At 43.9% G+C, this 21,100-nt stretch overlaps 1 long non-coding RNA gene across 1 annotated transcript in view; it reads right to left on the bottom strand.

The window, feature by feature from the left end:
* Positions 1-12,189, bottom strand: part of Gm28114 — a 44,264-nt gene extending 32,075 nt beyond the window's left edge. The window contains exon 1 of the long non-coding RNA XR_875430.3: positions 12,042-12,189. This is a non-coding gene — a long non-coding RNA (predicted gene 28114). The remainder of the gene's footprint in view (positions 1-12,041) is intronic.
* Between the last annotated feature and the right edge of the window lie 8,911 nt (positions 12,190-21,100).

Raw genomic sequence — 21,100 nt, forward strand, 5'->3', positions numbered from 1 at the left:
GTCAGCATCAGCTGTGAATGGAAGTCCAAAGATCCAGCAGTTGTTCAGTCTCAAAAGGCAAGCAAACAAAGATGAGAGAAAATTGACCTTTTTCCAATGTCCTTATGCAGGTCTCCAGTAGAAGGTATGGACCAGATTAAAGGTGTTTACCATAACGACTGGATCTAGGACTTGCTTTGTCCTAGATGATCTTGTACTCAGAGATATCCTTAGTCTCCTGGGATGCAAGCTACTATGCCTCAATATCTCCATGCCAAGATCCAGGTCAGAAACTTGCATGTGCCAGCCTCAAGATCAGGGTCACTGGTGAGCCATCCATTTCTGGATGGTAGTTCATTCCAGATATAATCAAGTTGACAACCAGGAATACAATCCACCCCTTGTCAGTTTGACACAAATAATATATATCTTATGTCTTCTTGAAACAATAACAAGGTCATGAATATTCCTATTATGATATAACTGTTCCTTGTACAATCCCAAATGCATTTGTAAATTAAAATGGGGCAATGTCCCTTGGGAACATTCTTTTAGTATCTCGAATTAAATATCAATTGGCATCCAAGAAATTGGAAGTAAGAAAAAATGTATTCTTAACAAAATAAAACAAAAATTCGTATTACTTAACAATCATTGTATCTGCAGCTTCATATGTGGCCTTAGCTGGTATTTATAACTACCTTCCTCTACTTCCCATTCTGTATTTCCACTATCCTCTGCAAGAACCTCAGCATATCTTGGCTCTTTTCCTGGAGGTGTGACCCATACTTTGATTCCTAATGGGTCTGAATCCTTTGTCATCCTGCTTGGATTAGGCTGTTGTAGTTTCCCATTGACTTTAATCACAAGACATAATAGTACTAAGAGACACCCTAAGGGATCTCCTGCTTTCTAGACATAATCCTTCTTACCTCCAATGTGGAAAGGCAATCCAATTTCTCCATGGCAATCTGGATATATTGCCCATCCTAAAATGGTTATTCCTTTCTTCACCTACTGGCTTAGGGTATTAGAGGCCCAAAATGACCAGGAGGAAGCCCGAGATTCCAGGTCTATGGAATGTTTGTGGTGCCTCGTGGTAGGAGCACTCCTCCTCTGGAACCAAAACTTCTAGGCCAGCAGAACCTAGAGTGGTGGGGGCAGGAAGAAACATTTTTTTCTAGAGTGTCACTAGGAGTGATAGTAAATGGAAGTATTCCATTCTCCATCCCTTGATTTCTGGAACCATGGATCATGGCTATGGGAGAAACTGTACCATATATCAGATACTGATTCAAAGCATATACTGCCTTCTGAAGAACTCTGCTCCAGCCCTCCATGCTGCTGCCACCTCATTGGCACTATAACTGTGTTTTCAAAAGGCCATTCCATCATTCTATCAGACCAGCTGCTTCTGGATGATGGGAAACATAGTAAGACTACTGAATTCCATGATCATGGGCACACTGTTGGACTTCTCTGGCTGTGAAATGAGTTCCGTGGTAAGAATCTGTGTGGAATACCAGAAGGATGGATAAGCATTCTGTAAGGCCATGGATGGAGGTTTTGTCAGAAGCATTGTGTGCAGAAAAGACAAATCCATAACCAGAATAAGTATCTACTCCGGTAAGCACAAAACTTTGACCTTTCCACGGAGGAAGTGGCCAAACGTAGTCAAGCTGCCACTAGGTTGCTGGCTGGTCACCTCTAGGAATAGTGCCATATCTGTAGCTCAGGGTTGGTCTCTGCTGTTGGCAGAACTGGCATTCAGCAGCAGCTGTAGCCAGGTCATTCTTGGTAAGTAGAAGTCTATGTTGTTGAGCCCAAGCATAACCTCCATCTCAGCTACCATAGCCACTTTGTTCATGTGCCCACTGAGCAATGACAGGGATATCTGGGGAAAGAGGCTGACTGTTCAAAGAATGGGTCATCATATTCACTTGATTACTGAATTCCTTCTCAGCTGAAGTCACCTTTTTATGAACATTTGCATGGGCCACAAATATCTTGACAACCTTTGCCCATTTGGAGAGATCGATCCACAGACTTTTCCCCCAGAAGTCTTTGTCACCAACTTTCCAATTTTGATCTATCCAAATCCCTGACTATCCAGACAATCCATTGGCTACAGCCCACAGGTCAATGAACAAACATACATCTGGTCATTTCTTCTTCTAAACAAACTGTAATACCATGTGTACTGCCCGAAGTTCTGTCCACTTTGAAGATTTTCCTTCACCTGTTCCTTTCAGGTTTGTCTCAGAAAGGGGTTGTAATGCTGCAGCTATCTACTTCTCAGTGGCCCCTTCATAACATGCAGAGCCTTCAGTAAAACAAGTCCTAGTCTTCCTTTCTTTAGTCAGCCAATCATGGGGAACATCCCATGAGGCTATAGGTGAATGCTTGGCAGCAGATGGCATTGTAACAGGAGTACAAACCATAGGCAATTGAGCAACTTCTTCATGTAACTTGCTTGTACCTTCAGGATCTGCTCGGGTCCTATCACCTATATAATACTTCCATTTGATAATAGACTGCTGCTGTGCATGTCCTGCTTTGTGACTTGGAGAGTCTGATAACACCTAGCTCATGATCAGTTCAGGTATAGTGGTACCTTGGTGTCCTATTGTCAAAGTACAGTTTCCACTAAGGCCCAATAGCCGGCCAAGAGCTGTTTTTCAAAGGGAAAATAGCTGTCTGCAGATGATGGTACCACTTTGCTATAAAATTCCAAAGGTCTCTTCAGTGATTCACCTACCAGAACCTGTCAGAGGCTCCAAACAGCATCGCTATCTGCCACTGACACCTCAAGTGCCATCAGGTCTGCTGAATCATGTTGTCCAAACGGATGAGAAGCCTGTCCAGCAACCTGGACCTCTTGAAGAGCCTTCTCCTGTTCCAGGCCCCACACTAAGCTAGCAGCTTTCCAAGACACTTGGTAAATGGGCCTGAATAACACATCCAAGTGAGGTATGTGCTGTCTCCAGAATACAAATAGACCTACTAAATGTTGTGCTTTTTTCTTGGTGGTAGGAAGGGCCAGGTGCAATAAATTATCTTGTACTTTAGAAGGAATATCTCTACATGCTCCACACCACTAGACTCCTAAGAATTTCACTGATGTAGAGGGTCCTTGAATTTTGGTTGGATTTTTTTTCACATCCTCTGATACACATATGTGTTACAATGAGTTCAAATTGGTTGCTACTTCCTGATCACTTGGTCTTATCAGCATAATATCATCAATACAGGGCACAAAAGTTATGTTTTCTGGAAGAGAAAAAGGATCAATAACCCTTCTAATTTATGACAGAGGGCAGGAGTGTTACTATATCCTTGAGGCAAAAATCCTTGGGGCATTGCCAAATGAAAGAAAATAGCTTCGGGGGTCCTGATGGACAGTTACTGAGAAGAAGGCATTTGCTAGATCAGTGGCTACATACCTGGTACCAGGAGATGTGTTAAATTGCTCAAGTAACAAAACTACATATAGTACAATAGCTGCAATCACAGTTGCTACCTGATTTAGTTTTCCATAGTCAACTGTCATTCTCCATGATCCATCTATCTTCTTCATTGGTCAGATAGGAGAGTTAAAGGGAGATGTGGTGGGAACCACCACCACTGTATCTTTCAAGTCCTTGTTAGTGACAATATTTTCTGCAATTCTTCCAGGAAACAATACTGGTTTTGATTCACTATTTTCTTTGGCACAGGCAACTCTAAAGGCCTCCATTTAGCGTTTCCAAGCATAAAACCCATCACTCCACAGGTCAGGGCACCAATATGAGAATTCTGCCAATTTGTAAGTATATCTATCCTAATTATACATTCTGGAACTGGAGAAATGATCACAGCATGTGTTTGAGGACCTACTGGACCTACTGTGAGTCAGGCATCAGTCAAAACTCCATTAATTAACTGTCCTACATAAGCCCCTACTTCAACTGGAGGGCTACCCCATCTCCTTTATTTCTCAGACCAGTTTTCCCTGTGTAGTTCTGGTTGTCCCGGAATTCATTCTGTAGACCAGGTTGGCCTTAAACTCACAGAGATCTGCCTGTCTGTGCCTCTGAGTGTTGGGATTAAAAGTGTGACCCACCAGACTAGCTAAAAGGTTTAGGAATAAACTCCAGAGTCATTGCAAAGTTTAGGAAAACAGTGGAGCAGTAAGGGCAAATCTTGAAAAGAAAAACTAAAAACAAAACAAGCAAACAAGAAAACAGTGAAGTCTTCACATAATTCAGGGAGGTTAGGAAAGGTGACCAAAACAAGTTACAGCCATGGGATGTGGAGATAAGGTTCCAGGAAACAGAGCCAGAATTATTTTTAACAATACAACATAAAGGATTCCTGCCTTCAAAATGGAGTCCAGTGTGTTTCTCCTTTTCTCCTCAACTTAAGTGTCCCTGTCAAATTCTAGGCTATCTTCAATAATGTTGTTGAGTGGCAGTTGAGCGTTTCCTTGAAAAAATACAAACTTTGGAAATAAAGTTTCAGAAGATTGCAACAATGGGCTGTTAATCATTGGTGGCTCTGGGAGCATCAGGGAACTGAGTTGACTACTGGAATTTCCACGTGGCCTCAACAAGTATAGTAAAACTAACAGAGAAGCCAATCAGAAACCGACACATGTAACTTCCCTGGAGCCCACCAATAAAATTTTAGTTTACCAAGACCTTGTTAAAATTCCTCTAGTTTTCCATACAAGACTTGTGCCTTTCATCTGGCTTTCCATTTTAATAAGTGGCTTTACACCCTACATGCAGACTTCTTGGTTTCTTGAAACACTCTTACCTGTTGTGTATGTGAGTGTTAGTCTCAGTGCAGTAATTTCAGACCTAACACAGTGATTCTAGCATTTTTATCGAACAGTTGTTAACCCTTTGGAGAATGCAGGGGCTGATTATGATAACCAGTACAAATAATACTAGAGGGCCAATTGAGAGAATGCCTCCATATACTATAGCTATAAAGCATTCTCTTAATTGCTGATGGATGGGGGAGAACCCAAACATTTGTGGGTGGAGCCATCCCTGGTTTGGTGATCCTGAGCTGTATAACACAGTAGGCTGAATAAGCCATGGGGTGCTGGGGTATGGCAGGGGGGGGGAGAGGGCAAGCCAGTAGCAGCACCTCTTCATTATCTCTGCATCAGCTCCTGCTTCTAAGTTCCTGCCCTGTTTGGGTTCCTGTCCTGACTTCCTTTTGATAATCAACAGTAATATGAAAGTGCAAACCAAATACAACCCTCCCAGACATCACTGTTACTTATCGCAATGTTTCCAATGTGAGCCAGCATCTAGCAAGGTCTCAATGCTTTCTCAACAGGTAGAAAAGGTTAATGTTGGTCACTGTTGGGTTTCAGACCCAGGACAAGCAGCTAAGGTGCCTATTTAAAACATCAAGGCAGACCTGGCCTTCATGTTCTTCCAGCCCCCCTCAGTCCCTACCTGATGCAAGGTGTGGCTAGCAATCAGGAACACACTTCTGCCCTGAACTTTGCAGCCAAGAGGCTGAGCTTCCCCTTCCCCAGAGAATCTTTCCTATATAATCAGGGAATTTTGCTCTCTCTCTCTCTCTCTCTCTCTCTCTCTCTCTCTCTCTCTCTCTCTCTCTCTGTATTTCTCTCTCTTCCTCTCCCTCTTTTATTCTCCTTTCCTCTGCTATTCTCTCTTCTTGTGTTCGTGCCATCCCCAAACACCTACCCCCCTAAACCCTCCACCCTGACTCCTCACACACCCCTCATCTCCACTCCCCTCACCCTCCATACTCCTGACTCCCCAGGGATTTCCCTGGCCTCATTCCTTGGAACAGGTGAACCTGCATGAGATATGCCCTCAAATAAACCTGTTTTTTTCTATCTTTTAATTTCACTTGCATTGGTTTATTTCACAGGCAGAGAAAACCTATTAGTCACCAGAAGAGGTTTAACATCCCACCTGAAGCTGTAGTGAAGGCTTGAAATGACTGACATTTGTGGCAGTTTGATTTAACTGTCCCCATTAGCTAATGCATTTAAATACTTCATATCCAGTGGTGGTACTACTCAGGGAGGTTATAGAACCTCAGGTTATGGAACCTTAGGCTATGGAGCCTTGAAGGATAAAGTAAGTCATGGTGAGTTTTGAAAGTTTATAGCCTTGCCCCATTTCTCCTGCTTTCTCTGCTTTCTGTTGAGATAGCTCAGGTGTTGTCAGGTGTGCTCCTTGCTCTCATGGCTCACCAACATTATAGACTCCAATCTTTTGGGACGATAAATCCCAATAAATTCTTTCTTCCATAAGTCATTCCTGGTCATCATTATGTTATGCAACAGGAACTAATTGTTGTACTTATAAAAAACAAGAATCCAGGGATGTTTGGTGGAGGTGCAGTGTGGTGTAGGGGAAGGGAGTGCCTCTGCAGTCCCATCCTTAGGCATCCCTTCCCCTGAGGTACCAGTCTCATGACTGTATAGTATAGAATAGAGTTTATTCAGGGCATTGGTAGAAGAGTTGAGAAAAAGTAGAGAAAGAGAGGCAGCAGGGGAGGGAAATCGTGAGAGAAGAGGATTAGAGCCTGGCCATGAGCATGTGGATAGAGTTGGGAAAGGGTAAGAGACAAGTGTGTAAGAGAAAAGAGCAATAGAATTAGGATGGGGCAATCAGCTCAGTTTATAGTGAGTCAGACACACCTGGCTGTTGCTGAGTAACTGTTGGGCAGAGCCTAGACCAAATGCCAACATTAATGGCAACCCACAAATCAGTGTAGTCCTTACCTGTCATTCAAAACTTTTCTTTGTAACAAACTGAGACCATCAAAGAAAATCACAGCTAATCAAAATGCAGAGACCAAGTGATATCCTGCTCCAAACTGAGAGAAACACTTACAAATAGGTGCCTCATACCTATGAAATATCGACAGCATGGCTGCCTAAATAAGACTTGAACCCAGATGACACTAATAGACAGACATGCTATCACAAAGGGGGGGACCTTACAGGTCCCAGCCTTACACATAGAACTACAGGCAATGAAAAGAAATTGTGAGAGTAGAGAAAACAGTCCTCCACAGGTAAGAACTCCCAAACCAATGCCAAGTACTCAGCTCTGAAATTAGATTCACACAACTAACATTATATAGCCTGTGCACATTGTATTTATATAGTTACAAGCATATGTGTTCATGTGTGTTAGTGTGTATATAACTAAAATTAAATAAATGGGGTCTTAAATTTTTTGAGAGACACCAAATGGCTTGGATGGGAGGAAAGGTGTTAGAATTCTATCTAAACTACACCTTACAGTTACCTGGCAACAGCCAGGTATGCTCCTCCCCACAGTTACCTGGCAACAGCTAAGTAGGCAGACCCTATATAAAAACTGCATGGTACTGGTATAGCAACAGACAAGTAGACCAATGGGATAGAATTGAAGACCCAGAAATGAACCAACACCTATGGTCACTTGATCTTTGACAAAGGAGCAAAAACCATTCAGTGGAAAAAAGACAGCATTTTCAACAAATGGTGCTGGCACAACTGGTGATTATCATGTAGGAGAATGTGAATTGGACCATTCCTATCTCCTTGTACTAAGAACAAATCTATGTGGATTAAGGAACTCCACATAAAAACAGAGACACTGAAACTTAAAGAGGAGAAAGTAGGGAAAAGCCTCGAAGATATGGGTACAGGGGAAAAATTCCTGAATAGAACAGCAATGGCTTGTGCTGTAAGATCGAGAATCGACAAATGGGACCTCATAAAATTGCAAAGCTTCTGCAAGGCAAAAGACACCGTCAATAAGACAAAAAGGCCACCAACAGATTGGGAAAGGATCTTTACCTATCCCAAATCAGATAGGGGACTGATATCCAATATATATAAAGAACTCAAGAAGGTGGACTCCACAAAATCAAATAACCCCATTAAAAAATGGGGCTCAGAGCTAAACAAAGAATTCTCACCTGAGGAATACCGAATGGCTGAGAAGCACCTGAAAAAAATGTTCAGCATCCTTAATCATCAGGGAAATGCAAATCAAAACAACCCTGAGATTCCATCTCACACCAGTCAGAATGGCTAAGATCAAAAATTCAGGTGACAGCAGATGCTGGCAAGGATGTGGAAAAAGAGGAACACTCCTCCATTGTTGGTGAGATTGCAAGCTTGTACAATCAGTCTGGCGGTTCCTCAGAAAATTGGACATAGTACTACCAGAGGATTCCACAACACCTCTCCTGGGCATATATCCAGAAGATGTTCCAACCGGTAAAAAAAGACATATGCTCCACTATGTTCATAGCAGCCTTATTTATAATAGCCAGAAGCTGGAAAGAACCCAGATGCCCCTCAACAGAGGAATGGATACAGAAAATGTGGTACATTTACACAATGGAGTACTACTCAGCTATTAAAAAAATGAATTTATGAAATTCCTAGGCAAATGGATGGACCTAGAGGGCATCATCCTGAGTGAGGTAACCCAATCACAAAAGAACTCACACAATATGTACTCACTGATAAGTGGATATTAGCCCAGAAACTTAGAATACCCAAGATATAAGATATAATTTGCGAAACACATGAAACTCAAAAAGAATGAAGAACAAAGTGTAGACACTTTGCCCCTTCTTAGAATTGGGAACAAAACACCCATGGGAGGAGTTACAGAGACAAAGTTTGGAGCTGAGACAAAAGGATGGACCATCTAGAGACTGCCATATCCGGGGATCCATCCCTTATTCAGCTTCCAAATGCTGACACCATTGCATACACTAGCAAGATTTTTCTGAAAGGACCCAGATATAGCTGTCTCTTGTGAGACTATGCTGGGGCCTAGCAAACACAGTAGTGGATGCTCACAGTCAGCTATTGGATGGATCACAGGGCCCCCAATGGAGGAGCTAGAGAAAGTAACCAAGGAGCTAAAGGGATCTGCAACCTTATAGATGGAACAACAATTTGAACTAACCAGTACCCCCCCCCCCGAAGCTCGTATCTCTAGCTGCATATGATCAGAAGATGGCCTAGTCCGCCATCAGTGGAAAGAGAGGCCCCTTGGTCGTGCAAACTTTATATGCCTCAGTACAGGGGAGTGGGTGGGTGGGGGAGTGGGTGGGTGGGGGAGTGGGTGGGAGAGCGTGTGGGGGACTTTTGGGATAGCATTGGAAATATAAATGAAATAAATACCTAATTTTAAAAAAAGAGAAAAAAAGAAAATTTGATTTTATGTAAAAAATAAAATAAAATGGGCTACTTCCCCCCTCCTCTCTCTCTTGTGTCTCTCTCTTACTTCTTGCTCTTTTGCTCCCTCTCTTTCCCCATTCCATTGCCCCCTTTCTCCACGTGGTCATGGCTGGCCTCTATTTCTCTACTCTCTCCCTCTCTTTGCCTTTCTTTACCTCTACTACCCTCTTAACTCCCCTCCCCATACCCTAAATAATCTCTATTCTATACTATACTTCCATGTGTCTGGTGTCTCCAGGGGAAGGGATACCTTGGCATGGGCCTGCTGACACATCCCCTTCCCCCATACCTAATCACATACCCATAGAACATGTCTTAATACATCTTTATCATTTTATAAACACATCAAACAGGAGGGGAAATGATGTAATAGCTTACTTTAACAATATTTTACAAATTTAGAAGTACATGAGTATATGAGTGCTCTTACATATGGAGAAAATATAATTCTTTTTTAAAAGTAAGGTATCTTTTTAAAAATTCAATAGATCACACACACACACACACACACACACACACATATATTAGACTTAAATCCATCTTTGATCTTATTTAGACAACTAATTCTCACTAGTCTTTTTCTTCTTGGCAAGGAAGCTTATTATTATTCACAACCATTTGCTACTTCAGCTCCAGGGACTTCAATACCCTTTATTTCTGGCCTTCATGGGCACTGCAGGCTCATGGAGCCCAGGCACATATATAGGCATCCTGCACCCACTGGCCCATCCCCCAAAACAAAAACAAAAACTGACAGATGTTTATGAGAACTTGCTTAAAGATTTTGTCTTTTTTAAGATGCTTGCTAATAGTTTCCAGGGAGTCAGCCAGACTTTTAGACATCTAAGAAACTAAGTCAAAGCCCATGAAGATATCAACTTCCTACACTCAACTGTCATAAAGTCAGCTCTGTAGTATGGTCAGTATTAAAAAGCAGATTTGAGAGATTTCTGGCTGAACCTTAAGGGGTGATTTATTTGAACATACTGTCAGATTAAGATTTTCAAAACTTATTGACAGAATTATAGGAAAATTAACTTTGGTAGATTATTACACATGTAGAAAAGTATGGTCACACTGACCTGGTCTGTCAACAACAGAAAAAATAAACTGGGTTTTCAGATAAAGAAGGATGAGGAGGAGAAGGGGGCAGGAAAAGCTAACAAAATCAAGAGTCAGAAATCCCAATTTTGGCTAGGTGCAGTGACAGAGGCCTTTAATCCCAGCACTCTAGGGGCACAGGCAGAAAAAATTTAACCATTTTCTTTTGAACATGAAACACAGAACAACAGTCAATCAAACCACAAAACAAAAACACAGACTTAACATTAAACAGTCAGTTTTGACAAACATGGCAGGATTGGCATGCCAAGGACATAAAATAGATAGAGAGGGAAGAAAACTAGATGTCCAAAAGGGACCCAGAACCAAGCATTTCTCCAGTAGGAGCCAGAGAGGAGGCACAACATCTCCCAACCTCCTCCTTGTCCCTAGAAGAGCTCTGAAACAGCTTATGATTATTTTCTTTCTGTTTCACCAAAGCATCCCCAGATAGTCAGAGAGGACACTTTTCACAAACCCATTCTCTCATGCCTTGGGTGTAAACTAACTCTAGTCAGGGTCCAAAGACGAAAAGCACCTTTGCTTCTTTAGATTTTAGCATAGCTCTAAACACATACACAAAACACATTTTAACTTTACTTTGTCCTTTTACAAGGTTTATACACCACTGGCCCAAATCTTTGTAATAATCTTGGAAAGCAATACCCATGTGCTCCCATCTTTTAAGAGCAGTGGTATCTTCATGGAGGAACCGTGGACAAATCTCTTTTACAAAATCAAAAATGCAGGTAAGTTATGTATTTTTAACCTTTATCCCTCGCACCTTTAAAGCCTTTTTCAAACCTTCCACAAAGAGTTAGTGGCTACTAAGTGCCAGTCCCATGATCACCATGGACCCACCAAGATCCCTAATCAAGGCAACAGGCTCGAGTGGAGGAAGTCTTCCACACAAAATCAGCTGAACAGAAATTCTGGGGCATTCTTCACTGAAGCCCTCTTAATAGAACCCCATATTGGGCATCAGTCGCCCGACCTGCAAGAATAAACAGCAAGGGTTCTGAAGGAGGGTGTGAGAAATGGAAGAAGCAAGAGACAAAAAGGAGACAAGACAAAAATCTGATCAAGTCGCATTTACTCTTGGGAGACAAAGGGCTTACAAAGCTACAAACCACAAACGGAATTTGCCCAGGTACTCAGGCAAAACTGGTTTTATCTCAAGGTAACACAGTGATATCAATGGAATGTCCCAAGTCAATTACAGGAACAGAAGCTAGATAGTAGAAGAAACAAAAGAGGGTTAGTTATAAGATGATGGCCCAGGGACATGATGGGGACTGAGATGCCAGGGGCTTGTGGGCCCCAACAACAGGGCAACAACATCAGAGAGGAATTCTGGGGCAAGACCAGTATTAATAGTGTAGCAGAAGCCAGGGGCTTCCAACCAGAGCAATGACTCATTGTAATGATCATCTGTGAGTGTCTTGTGTACATGGCTAAGTACTGGAGAAGCCAGAAAAGATAAACATACAGATTACCTATTCTGGAATGCCAGGACTGTATGTAGTACATACAAACAACCTGGTGACTTTTTGCTGTCTGATGAGCGAGTCTTGTCCTGTATCTTCAAGAGGTAATGTTTTCTTATCCCAGGTAATGTTTTCTTATCCTTAAAAACCCTGACCATGACCCCCGCCATCTTCCTTCTGATCCCAGTGGAGGCTGCTAAGGGCTCCAGAGTGCTCTCCACACCTCAGAACCTCAGAATCACCTGGGGAACACGGGTGAGTTGAATGCAACATCATCTCCAAAGAATCCCGGAAGGTCTTGTGCTGGCAGGAACAGTGACAAAGGAATCCCACCCAACCAGAGGCTGGGATGCATTCAGGTCTTGGCTAGCCCTGCCATCTTTGGCGTGAACCTGGATGAGGGCATCTAGGGCACCAGAGGACTCTCCACGCCACAGGACACCTAGCAAACCCAGGACCTCCTGATCACCTGAGAGCACGTGGGTGATAGAAGCAACAGAGCTTCTTGGTCAGGGTCCCCTCAGGCCTTCATCCTCAGCCAAGAGGCAGAGCTGAGACCCAGATTCCTGGGCACATTCCTTGCCAGAGGAGAGTTGGCCTACAGGGAGGGTTCTGACCCCAGAACTCGGGAGGTGGATCAGAGCTCCAGACTGCTGGACACCTGCCTACAAGAGGAGAGCTTGCCTGCAGAGAGTACTCTGACCACTGGAACTCAGGTGAGAGTTGGACTCCCAGGAGTACTGACAGAGGCTAACAGAGTCATAGGAGGATCAAGCTCCAACCAACGACAGATTAATCATTAACACCTGAAATTTCCAGATTGCGAAAGGCAAACATAAGAATATTACTAACAAAAACCAAGAACACTGGGCATCATCAGAATCCAGTACGCCCACCACAACGAGTCCTGGATACCCCAGCACACCTGAAAAGCAAGACTCGGATTTAAAATCATATCTCATGATGGTGGTAGAAGATTTAAAGAAGGGCATTAATAACTCACTTAAGGAAATACAGGAGAACAGTGTTAAAGAGGTAGAAGCCCTTAAAGAGGAAGCACAAAAATCCCTCAAGGAATTACAGAAGAATACTGCTAAATAAGTAGAAGCCCTTAAAGAGGAAACACAAAAATCCCTCAAAGAATTACAGGAGAAAACTGCTAAACAGGTGGAAGTTCCTAAAGAACTACAGGCAAACACTGCTAAACAGGTAGAAGAAACACAAAAATCCCTTAAAGAATTACAGGAAAACACAACCAAACAGGCTATGGAATTGAACAAACCCATCCAAGATCTAAAAATGGAACTAGAAACAATGAAGAAAACCCAAAGGGAGACAATTCTAGAGATAGAAAACCCAGGAAAGAAATCAGGAACCATAGATGTGAGCATCAGCAACAGAATACAAGAGATGGAAGAGAGAATCTCAGGTGCAGAAGATTCCATAGGAAACATGGACACAACTATCAAAGAAAATGCAAAATGCAAAAAGATCCTAGCTCAAAACATCCAGGAAATCCAGGACACAATGAGAAGACCAACCAATGGATAATAGGAGTACATGAGAATGAATATTTTCAACTTAAAGGGCCAGCAAATATCTTCAACAAAATTATAGAAGAAAACTTCCCATACCTAAAGAAAGAGATGCCCATGAACATACAAGAACCCTAGAGAACTCCAAATAGACTGGACCAGAAAAGAAATTCCTCCCAACACATAATAATCAGAACAACAAATGCACTAAATAAAGACAGAATATTAAAAGTAGTAAGGAAAAAAGGTCAAGTAACATATAAAGGCAGCTCTATTAGAATTACTCCAGACTTCTCACCAGAGACTATGAAAGCCAGAAGATCCTGGACAGATGTTATACAGACACTAAGAGAATACAAATGCCAGCCCAAGCTACTATACTCAGCAAAACTCTCAATTACCATAGATGGAGAAACCAAAGTATTCCATGACAAAAAGAAATTCACACAATGTCTTTCCACGAATCGAGCCCTTCCAAGGATAATAAAGGGAAAACACCAACACAAAGAAGGAAACTACACCCTAGAGAAAGCAAGAAAGTAATCCTTAACAAAACTAAAAGAAGACAACCACAAGAACAGATTCCCAACTTTAACAACAAAAATGACAGGAAGCAACAATTACTTTTCTTTGATTTCTCTTACCATCAATGGACTCAATTCCCCAATAAAAAGACATAGACTAACAGACTGGCTACACAAACAGGACCCAACATTTTGCTGCTTACAGGAAACCCACCTGAGGGATAAAGACAAACACTACCTCAGAGTAAAAGGCCAAAAAACAATGGTGATGGCAGTTAGGGGCTCTTTTTGCTGGCAGACAAGTGAAGGGAAGGAATCAGCAGACAATCTCACAAATGAAAAAACTCTTCTGAATGATAATAAATCAATCAAGGGAACAATTATACAAGAATGCAAAAATCAGAATATTTTGCACAAAAGGCACTGGCTGAAAGGCAGAAAGGATGAGGCCATCAATGCAAACCCACCAAGTATCATTTGGAGGAACTAAATACTGGCTACTAATATCAGGTGCAAGGGTAACATTACAAAGATGGGCATACTGTGAAGTAGGTGTATTATGAGTCAGTCACACAGAGGTCCAATCCCAAGACCTGGGAGAGGGATAAACCATTCCACACTCCAGGTTACCAGCAGCAATGGTGGGAATTATTTGTAGGGGTAAAACAGCCAGGAACAGCAATGCCTTCATAAAAAGGTGGTTAGGAATAGTAACACAGCCAGCAATTATCAACAAGGTTAGGGGAGGTGGCATTGAGCATAAGGAAGGTCTAATTCACTAAAGTGAGGATAAGGTTTTTGGTCTGAATGGAGGCAAGGGAGGATTGGCTATGGGAGCAAATAAAGTTTTTGAGGTAAAGGTATGAGCAGTTTCTGTAAAAGATGGAGGGTCCAGTTACAGAGTTCCCATCAAGTGATGGGATCAAAGTTTCATCACTTTGTTAACAGCACAGAGATCTTGTAAGAGTCTCCACTTGCCAGACTTTTTCTTTTTTTTTAGGTATTATTTTTTTATTAGGTATTTATTTCATTTACATTTCCAATGCTATCCCAAAAGTCCCTCACATGCTCCCCCACCCACCCACCCGCATTTCTTGGCCCTGGCGTTCCCCTGTACTGAGGCATATAAAGTTTGCATCACCAATGGGCCTCTCTTTCCACTGATGGCCAACTAGGCCTTCTTCTGATTCATATGCAGCTAGAGACACGAGCTCTGGGGGGTACTGGTTAGTTCATATTGTTGTTCCACCTATAGGGTTGCAGACCCCTTTAGCTCCTTGGGTACTTTCTCCTTGGGGGCCCTGTGATCCATCCAATAGCTGACTGTGAGCATCCACTTCTGTGTTTGCTAGGCCCCGGCATACTCTCACAAGAGACAGCTATATCTGGGTCCTTTCAGCAAAATCTTGCTAGTGTATGCAATGGTGTCAGCGTTTAGAAGCTGATTATGGGATGGATCCCTGGATATAACAGTTTCTAGATGGTCCATCCTTTCGTCTCAGCTCCAAACTTTGTCTCTGTAACTCCTCCCATGGGTGTTTTGTTCCCAATTCTAAGAAGGTTCTTAATAACAAAAATTGGGGTGTTCCAGGGGGAGGAAGATGGCTCAATGTGACCAGCTACTAATTTTTCCTGCACTAACTGTTTTGCAGCTGCCAGTTTCTCTTTAGTTAGTGACTACTGATCAACCCAGATGGGGGCAGTGTCTTTCCAGGAAATTTTCTCTGCGTGAGTCTGGGGAGTAGGCATGACCATGGCCATTATGGAAAAGGCTGAGACTGAGATCCCAAACCTCGCCAGTCGGATTTCTGTACCACAGTCAATGATTCTTTTATGCCCTGTGCTTGTTTTCCTAATCCTTGTCCTGGCAGGAATCCCTGGACCGGCATTTGTTTTGTCACTGCTTCATTGGGGCTGCACATGAAAACATTCATTTGGGAGAGATATCTCTCACCCAGATATTGACTGGTAAATCGGGAATCACGTATGGGACTACTGTGCCTGAATTTCCTTCTTGATCTGTCTACCTAAGGGTCTGAGGGCTGACTTGAGGGTTTTTAGAATGCCCAATCCCCTGTAAATGGGTGGCTGGATCAGTCAGCAACCAGGAAGCTGGTCAAAGCCTGTCGAAATGTCGGATCAGCTCCCAAGTCTAAAAGTCCTGAAATGTCAAGGTAAGCATGGGGCGAGAGGAAGTAATCTTTTGGGCCCAAAAGGCCTCTGCTATTCCCCTCTCACCTGGGGCCCTGGTGTCTTTATGGTAGGGATTTGTAGTAGAGACCCTGGGAAACAGCAACAGTTGGGCAATGGTCTGTTGTGTTGGTATAAACACAGCACCACCTGTGGTACTTGCAAGAATCTGAATTTCTCCCTGATGGTCATGGTCTATAACTCCAGGTATGATCTGGAGTCCCTTTAAGTAAAGTGAAGCTCTTCCCAGGACTATGCCAAAGGTATTTGGGGATAGGGGGCCATGTATGTCTGTAGGCACAGCCTGAATGACCGCTTCAGAGGTCAGTATTGTGATGGAGGTGGCACAGAGGTCCAATCCTGGGCTGTTTTTTGTAGCTCACCAGAGTTGGGCAACAGACTGGGTGTGTGATGAGAAATCTCCTGGGGTACAAACTCTATCACCCCAGGGCTTGTCCTGAAGGAGATGGAGGCTAGAGACTGCCCCCCACCCAGGAAGTTTACCGAATGCAGTGGCAGTATGGGATGACCCTGGCTGTCTGTTTTGGATCTACACTCATTGGCCCAATGTCGGCCCCTGTGGCAATGGGGACACAGGGTGGTCGGTGGTGGCCATGAGGGAGGAGTGTCTCCCTGGCCCTCGAGGGGAGGTCTCCGACTCTGGCAGGGATGGGGACATTCTCACAGACAGTGGCCAGGCAGTTTACAATTAAAACAACTCTTTTGAGAGTTACTTAAGCCCGCACTCTGAAGGGTGGCACCAATCGCCAAGCCAATGGCATGGCTTGCTCTGGTGCCTGTACAAAGGTGAACATATCCTGAAAGTGACTTAGAATGGTGGTATTTAAGAATATCTTGGCAAGTAGTATTGGCATTTTCTTTTCTTTTCTTTTGATTTTTTTATTAGATATTAACTTTATTTACATTTCAAATGCTATCCTGAAAGTTTCCTATAGCCTTCCCCCACCCTGCTTCCCTACCCACCCACTCCCACTTCTTGGCCCTGGCGTTCCCCTATACTGGGGCATATAAAATTTGCAATACCAAGGGGCCTCTCTTCTCAATGATGGCTGACTAGGCCATCTTCTGCTACATATGCAGCTAGAGACACGAGCTCTGGGGGTACTGGTTAGTTCATATTGCTGTTCCACCTATAGGGTTGCAGACCCCTTCAACTCCTTGGGTGCTTTCTCTAGTTTCTCCCTTGGGGACCCTGTGTTCCATCCTATAGTTGACTGTGAGCCTCCACTTCTGTATTTGTCAGGCACTGGCATAGCCTCATACGAGACAGCTACATCAGGGTCCCTTCAGCAAAATCTTGCTGGCATATGCAATAGTGTCTGGGTTTGGTGGCTGATTATGGGATGGATCCCCGGGTGGGGTACTATTGGCATTTCCAAAAGCAAGCTATTTAATAAAGGGGGTTTTCAGGCTCTTGGACCCCAAACAAGCCCTCAGCTATCTCCATAAGGAAGCTAATGGAAGAATTGTAAAGCTTGTCCACTCCCTGCATCACATTAGTGAGTGCAGCAGAGGAGCCTGATTTGGGGGGGCAGCTTTTTTCCAGGAGGCCAAGCTCACCTGATGAACCTGAGCCAGGAGGCCAGGGGAAAAGAGCATTTGAGCCTCCAAGGTGTTATAAGGTGGTTCATCCAAAATCTTCCTCATGGTCAATGACTTAGTGTCAGGTCACACAGGGTTTTTTAATTTTGATTTCTTTTGCTGTCTCTGTCACTTCCGATTTCCATAGTACCAAGTTGCCAACAGTGACTGCAGCTTGAGCAAGCTGTAAAAATTCTTTAGGTGTAAGCCATCCCTCTGTAGAGGGTTCAAGGAGTGCCAAAGTAAAGGGGGCAGTGGGGCCATAATTAGACACTGCTGCTTTAAGTTTTTCCAAAATCTTAAAATCTAGCAGTTGATAGTGATAGCAGGGTGGGATATCATCATGCCTGGCCAGAGGTGATGCAGCAACCTTGGTCTCCTGTGAATCAAGCTGAAGCTCCTCATCTATTTCCTCCTCTTCCTCACTTGCTCTCTGGCTTCCCTCTAAGTCAGTTTTTGATGACAGGAAATCTCTAGGGACTGTGGTTCCACTCCTTAGGGAGAGGGAAAAGGCTAGGACCTTCTTTTTCTGATCTTTTTTAGTTTTGTTTGTTTGTTTGTTTGTTTGTCTTTTCAAGACAGGGTTTTTTTCTGTATAGCCCTGGCTGTCCTGGAACTCACTTTGTAGACCAGGTTAGCCTCGAACTCAAAAATCCGCCTGCCTCTGCCTCCTGAGTGCTGGGATTAAAGGTGTGCACCACCACACCCGGCTCCTTTTTAGTTTTAACAGAGACCTAAGGCCACTGTTGCTGGGGGGCGGGGGTGGGGGGGTGGGAGGCATTAGGTCATGCAAACTGGCCTTCAGTGACTGGAGAGCTCTAAACAATCGTACTTGTTCCTTTCGGGTCTCTACAATATGGCACAGGAATGCTATGTCAACAATTAACTAACACCAGGTGCCAGACATGGCAGGTGGATCAAAAACTGCATCTAAAGTCCCATAGGGTGGTGGGGGAAAGAAAGATGGGAGTGTGGCAGTGCCTCTCAGGGGTGGGGAGAAGGCTAGGCCGATTGTGGCTGCTTTGGGCAGATCTCGATAGCACTCTGATTCATAATGAGCTGCCTCTGCCTCGAGAGTCGCTTCATTAGCAGGAGGCAGTTTGCTATCAAGATCAATAAGGAAAAGATAAAGGTCTGCCATCTTAATTTCCTCTCTAGGTGGGGGCAAAGAAAGATCCTTAACGGATGGTAAAGGGGAAAGATCCCTGATGCCATCACCCATAGAAGGTGGAGCAGACAAAGTTTCCTCTCTTAAGGGGGTCAGAGGTGGTTTATGTGTTGCTAGGTTAGCTGAAGGAGGACAAGAGACGGATTCTTTAAGAGACCGCTCTCCCTTGGACACCAAGCGTTGGAGATCTGGCCTTTTAGGAGTGGTTTTTAAGAATGTCATTAATGAGAAACCATTAGTTAAAGTTCGTAGTAACAGGTATTTTTGTAAGTCCAAATGCTTTGTAATAATCTTTAAAGCAATCACCAGCTCTGTGCCACATCTTTACACCAATCATTCCCTCTTGGGGAAACCATGGACAAATCTCTCCCACAAAATCTAAAAATTTCTTCAAATCCTTTTTCTTTTTTTTTTAAATTGGGTATTTATTTCATTTACATTTCCAATGCTAACCCAAAAGTCCCCCACATGCTCTCCTACCCACTCCCCCACCCACCCACTCCCACTTCTTGGCCCTGTCGTTCCCCTGTACTGAGGCATATAAAGTTTGCACAACTAATGGGCCTCTCTTTCCGGATCCATCCCACAATCAGCTTCTAAACGCTGACACCATTGCATACACTAGCAAGATTTTGCTGAAAGGACCCAGATAGAGCTGTCTCTTGTGAGACTATGCCCCAGCCTAGCAAACACAGAAGTAGATGCTCACAGTCAGCTATTGGATGGATCACAGAGCCCCCAATGGAGGAGCTAGAGAAAGTACCCAAGGAGCTAAAGGGATCTGTAAATCCTTTTTCTTAACCCTAGTTGCTCATGTCTTGAAGGACTCTTTAAGCCCTGACACAAACAGTGACTGCTTAGAAAATGCTCGTCCCATGTCTTACCATAATTATCCTAAGAAATAATGAACTAATAATGCTGCACTATGAACTCCCGGACTGTCTCATGGTGAGTTGGACCATGGCGTAGTGCTGAACTGAAGCTGCTCTCAGGCACTTCTGTAGATGAGCATGTAGGCCTACCCAAATGTGGGAACTAAAAAGGGAGGCTGGAGAAGGAGGGGGAAGAAAGGATAGCCCACGTCCAGCCAGAGTTCCACCTATGCTATGAGCAGGCAGATGTGTGATGGCTGCCAGACCCTTTGCACTTGGCCCCAGGAGGTCATCTAAGCCTCTGACCCCACTCGACAGGTGGTGGACAAGGGGGAGCCCCAACCTGGGGAGCCCCGGTGAAACACACTGTTGCCCCGGGGGTATGGGAGAGAGGGCTGAGGGAAGAGACGTTCCCACACAGGTGAGAGTCTGCACACCTGAACAGAGACAGTCTATGGTTTTAGAGCTTTATTGTAGAAAGGCAGGGGGAAAGAAAGAAGGTAAAAGAGAGAGAGAAAGACCATCCCTGGTCAAGAGGAGACAAAGGGGAGAGAGAGAGAGAGAGAGAGAGAGAGAGAGAGAGAGAGAGAGAAGAAAGGCTAGAGAGGAAGAGAGAGAGGAAGAGAGGAGAGGGTAGGAGAGGAGAAGAGGGGAGGGGAGGGAAGGGGAGTGAAGAGTAAGAGCAAGGGAGCAAGAGGAGTGAGAGAGCGAGGAGGGGCCAAACAGCCCCTCTTAAAATATGCTGCTATCTTTTCTGTTGCTAGGTAACTGGGGAGGAGTCTAGCCTGAAGGTCAGAAGCTTGGGACATTTCCTACATGACTACCAACCATGCTTCTCTTGTGGGGGCTGAGGGAGGCAGTAACTTTGAAAGGAGCCAGAGTTCCAGGAGCATGGGGGAAAGCCTACCATGCCATGTAGGTGAATTATCAATCACCACTCCAGTGGTCAGACCTCAGCTCGACTGGAAAACAGACTGTCTGTGTATAGCCCAATGTCCCACACCCTCCAATGATGAGCCGCGTTCTCTCTTCTGCAACACCCTGGAATCCCTGTTCAGATGCAAGTTTGCCCCCACCCATGGGACAGTCTACAGGGACTTGGGGGGGGGGCACATGGGAGAGAATGGGGGACAAGAAACGTGAAGAACAGACAGCAAGTCAAGAGGTCTGATCAAGCTCACAAATTTTTATTTTTCCCACACAGGTTATATAATCATAGGAGCAGGAAGCGGGTGAAGAGGGAACACTTTGTCTCTGGGTAATGCATCTGTTCCTAGGAACAGGATATAGACTGGGTAAACAATTCAGCAGGAAGGTCAGAACAGAGTGGGTTATTAGGCGCCTATCCACAAGATTTATAGCTATTTGTTCTCCTCTGACTTCAGGATCCATGTCTATTTGTACTCAGCT

This window comes from Mus musculus, chromosome 15 (assembly GCF_000001635.26).
Source record: "Mus musculus strain C57BL/6J chromosome 15, GRCm38.p6 C57BL/6J".
Classification (NCBI taxonomy): Eukaryota; Metazoa; Chordata; class Mammalia; order Rodentia; family Muridae; genus Mus; species Mus musculus.